Here is a 5,164-nt window from a genome sequence, read left to right on the forward strand (position 1 = left end):
CATCCCTAGCATCTCCATGGTTCTGGCTACGAGCAACGGAACTTCGCTTAGCTGATGACATCCTGAGAAACGAACCAAGGACGGAGTCAGCATCAACTATGGACTGTAGAATCTAGGACAAGGAATTAGTATCTCCCGAACTCCTAGGGAAAATTCCGGCAACATAACGGCAGTAAAATGCTCAGGATGAGACATCCTACTAAAAATGGGGTGGTAACATACTCATCATCATCACTCAAGGTTCTGAGATAGTACTAAACAGACTACACCGGAAGTACTCGAAAACCGGGGTATGACTCTGATCAACCAAACCTAAGGGACTACGGAAAAGTAACACGTGATCCTGATAGACGGAAGAGAAGCCTAGTTCCTTAATCCCGTCGGAAAGATAGGACGACTCAGATCAGAAGGTCATGAGGTATAAGGAGTAAAAGAGCCTTACGTTCCAACCCACAATCAATTCCCCTACATAACTAAAGATTTTCTAGACTCAACTTCGACCGGTTTGGCTTGGTAATCCTACAGGCAGTCAGGCTCTGATACCAGCGCTGTCGGGACCCCGACTCAATGCCACATCGATCCAACATGTAACACCTCATATCACTTTGCGGCCTCACGCACGGTATCCCCACGGGTGTCGCCTTACCTTTGCCCGGGACCGTTTGCGCCTTTTGGCACACGTATATGATGGTGTCACTAGCATCCATATGATAAAGAGCCCGGGCTGACATGACTAGTTGTAAACCCAAAGTGGCACTAACCTACCGGGACAGGCATCCATGACCCAGCATCGAACGTGTCGGTCATCAGCGAGTGAATCCAGGCTGTAGCACTGGGCTAACAGGACTCCGGTGAACCGGGCTGTAGCAGGCTAACAGGACTCCGGTATTCATCGCGTGACATTTCCCCGAAGGGACAGACACAGGATCGAAGAAGGACACATGCCGGCCAGCCTAAGTGTTCCGGAGCAGTAGCAAGCTACCAGGGCTCAGTGGAAGCACTAGGAGACATTTCCCGGTAAGAGAGAACTACTAAGGATAAACAACTAGATAGTCAGATCCCACACATAGCAGTGCACATTACACGTACGCATAACATGCAAGTATGTGCTGTACAACATGGCATCACAGCATAACTCAACAACTTATATAGATAAAGGCTCAGAAGAGCCATCACAGCATTATTACAAACAGGGGTCACATGACCCAACAGTCAGAGCAATCAAGCAACAAGCGGAAGCATTACATGTCTGAGTACAGACATCTACAAATGAAAAAGGCTGAAGAGCCTGACTATCTACAACATCCGATCAAGATCGTAGCTGAGGTACTAGCTACTAGTCGAAGTCCACGAGAACACTAGTAAGACCGAAGTCTCCGCTGCAAAAACCATAAATAAAGCAACATGAGTACAAAGGTACTCAGCAAGACTTACATCAGATCCTATCATACATGCATTTGTGTCAAGGGGGTAATGTGGGGTTTAGTTGCAGCAAGCCAGCTTTGACATTGTGGCTATCCTGTTCTACGACTACCAGAAACTCTTCAGGTGAAACAACGTACACGAGTCCACTAATCACCATACAATACACTACTATGGGTTCATCCCCGTCTCCCTACGAGAAGGCCATCCATAGCATTCACACATGTCTTGAGCATTTTAGGTATCCACTTCAAGTTGTCTATGTACCATGTAAGCATCCAAGAAGTCCATAACCGCGGACCCGGCTATTCGAATAGATCATGTTAACCCTGCAGGGGTGTACTTCTTCACACACGCTCTCGCCACTTACCGCCATGTACACGTCATGTATCTCGGCAACCTTCAAGCGGAAGCCTGGCGAGGGTGTCGGCCACGACCTGACTAACCACACAAGACTCTAGTCCAGGTTTATCGCCTATTCGGGTTCCACCCGCAAGGAGATCCGGCCGGGGTGTCGCTTACGGCCCCAAACGATGTGTACAGGGTTCCCGAGCCCACCATCCGGGTGCCACTCGGTACACCAGGCCACGTGTGCCTAGTCTGTCCCAAGCCCACCCTGCCGGGTGCCACTTGGTAGAAAAATATCACTACCTACAAACACCAGAAACTAGTTGCGATTCCTGGACAGAGATCAAGTCGGTTAATAAGTCGAGAGGGCTTGGAGCGCCCGGAGCCCAATGTGTGGTAGTATCGAGTCATTGGACAACATACATAGAACTCAGTGCTTAAGGACGGTTCCAGTGAGACAACCCACCATGTACTCCTACATGGCCTCTCACCGCTACCTTTACCAAATCGTGTTCACACACACTTCACTCCCAGCATCAGAACATATCGTAACACTCCAATTCATTCCCAATGAACCAGACCTGACACAACTCTAAGCAATAGCAGGCATAGCATGGTAGGAACACAACAATGGCTTCAATCAACTCCTACACATGCTAGTGGGTTTCAACTATTTACTGTGGCAATGACAGGTCATGTAGAGGAATGGGTTCAACTACCGCAGCACAAAGTAGCAGATGAACCGTTGTTGTCCTAATGCAATAACTGAGAGCAGGAGCGAGAGAGTAGGGTTTTATCGAAATGAACAAGGGGGTTTGCTTGCCTGGTAAATCAACAGGGGAGGCACTGCTTCATAGATAGGCACTCTGGAACAGACTCCGGAGTAGGACCTATCGAGAAGGAACAGTGTCGGCAATCAATACACAAACATATGCAATAATATGATGCATGAACATGGCATAAAGATGTGATGTTGTTTGAGCTAATGCAACTAGAAAACATTTGATTTGAAGTCCATTTGAACCAAAGGTTCAAATGCATCTCCAAATTAAGCTCCTATATATGCCATAATGTGTTTTCTCATATTCAGCATGTATAAGTTGGTTTGTCATGCATGAAACTAGTACAGATGGAAAGATTGCATTTTTCTGATAATTTTTCATATATAAATTATTTTAATCTGAGCTACGGTTGAATAGTTATGAATTTTTGAAGTTTAAAACAATTTCTGGAATTTTCTGATTAAATTAAATCCAGAATTCATATATTGCGTCAGCATGACGTCAGCACGACGTCAGCGGTCGACTGGGCTGGTCCGGGTCAAACCTGACGTGTGGGGCCCACACGTCAGTGACAGGGGGGTTAAAACAGGGGTTAATTTAGTTCTAATTAAAAGTTAGTGGCGCTGGGGCCCACTGTCAGTGTCAGGGGGGGGGTTAGCTAACGGTGATTAGCACTAAGCTAATCACCTGCCGACGGGGCCCACTCGTCAGGCCGGCGAGGTCGTCGGCGGCGACCTCTGGACGCGGCGGCGTCCGCGAAACGGACCACGGGGGCGGCGTCGGAGAGCACCGGGGCGTAGCCCGGGCTCTCGCGCATCTAGTAGGGCAGGTGGAAGTAGCGGGGGAGGCCGGAGCTCGCCGGAGCAAAGCTCGCGGCGGCGGCCGGAGTTCGGGCGCGAGCGGGATCGGGCTGCGGGGCACGGGGAGGCCACCTGAGGGGCTCGGCGGCACCCTCGTGGCACCGGGAGCGCAATGGAAGGCTCGGTTTGGGCGGAGGCGGGCCGAGACGGTGACGGCGACATGGACGGCGGCGAGAGGCTTCGGCCGTGGTGGGGAACGGTGCTACGGCGCGGGAACGAAGGGGAGACAGGGAGATGCTCACGGCGATCACGCAGAGCAGCACAGCGGGGTCGGGGGAGACCTGGTGACGGCGAATCGACGGCGGCGGACGGCGGAGCCCGAGGAGGAAGACGATGGCGATGGCGGCGATGGAGGCTATCCGGAGGTGCGTGGCTCGACGAGGAGGTAGCCGGCGACGTGGCGGAGCTCGTGGACTGCTCAGATGCTCTCGAGGGGCGCGGTGGCTACGACTACGGCGAGCGGTGGCGACGGGCGCGTTCGGGCGGTCGGGAGAGAGAGAACCAGGGGAGGGGGAGGAATGAGAGAGTGGGAGAGAGGTGCGGGGCGTCGCGTGGCGTCGTCCGGTCCATTCAGAGCGACGAGGGGAGAGGCAGGCAGGCAGGGAGGGAGGTGGCGTGGCGCGGTGGCACGCGCGCGCGCCGGGCACGCTCCCCTCCCTCTGTCGAGGACGAAGACGACAGAGAAGGGGGCGGGCTGGGCCGCCTGCTGGCTGGGCCGGCCTGCTGCTGCTGGGCTGCACAGGGGGAAGCCCCAGGTAAGCTTCTCCTTCTTTTATTTTTTTTTGTTTTCTAATTTTTCTGACATTAGTTTTGATTTAATAAAATACTAAATCAATTTATTACCTTATGCCAATTTTTGCAGGAGCTAGATATATTATTCCAGAGCTCCTTTACAAATGGCATAATTTTTGGACCATATTTCATATATATAGAAATATATTTCCAATGCAAATATTTATCGAATTAATCCAAATGGCCAAAATAAATATCCATGAGCTCCTAAAAATATTGTTTTGATTTTTATCTCTGTCCAATATTTTCAGAGGGCATCATGAGCATATTCTTGGACCCTTTTGGAGAAATTTTTATTTGGGTCATTTTCAAAAATGATTCTGAGGGTTCCACCAATCCTCATTTCAAATTTAAATGAAATTTAAATATGATGCACAAATGGCTAGCTAGTCTATGTCATACCAGACTAGGGATGTGACAATCCGGCATTGGCTGTCGTATCATCGGTGTTATCATCGTCGTTGTGGCAGTTTTGTCTGTTACGACGTGGTCTGCCGTTGGCATCTTTGTTATCCGAAGTGCCCAGATTCCTTGATGTGGTGTTGCTGCGAGCCATCCAACTATCCTCACCCGCGCAAAAGCGGGTCATGAGTGTCGTGGGGGCGGCCATAGACTTCGGCTTCTCCTGGCCGAGGTGCCGGGCGAGCCACTCGTCACGGATGTTATGCTTGAATGCCGCTAAGGCCTCTGCATCCGGACAGTCGACAATTTGGTTTTTCTTAGTTAGGAACCATGTCCAGAATTGCCTGGTCGATTCCCCTGGCTGCTGAGTTATATGGCTCAGGTCATCAGCATCCGGTGGTCGCACATAAGTGCCCTGGAAGTTGTCAAGGAATGCGTCTTCCAAATCCTCCCAACTGCCGACGGAGTCTGCTGGCAAGCTATTCAGCCAATGCCAAGCTGGTCCTTTGAGTTTGAGTGGGAGGTACTTGATGGCATGCAGATCATCACCGCGAGCCA

The sequence above is a fragment of the Triticum dicoccoides genome, chromosome 6A (assembly GCF_002162155.2).
Source record: "Triticum dicoccoides isolate Atlit2015 ecotype Zavitan chromosome 6A, WEW_v2.0, whole genome shotgun sequence".
NCBI classification, from domain to species: Eukaryota; Viridiplantae; Streptophyta; class Magnoliopsida; order Poales; family Poaceae; genus Triticum; species Triticum dicoccoides.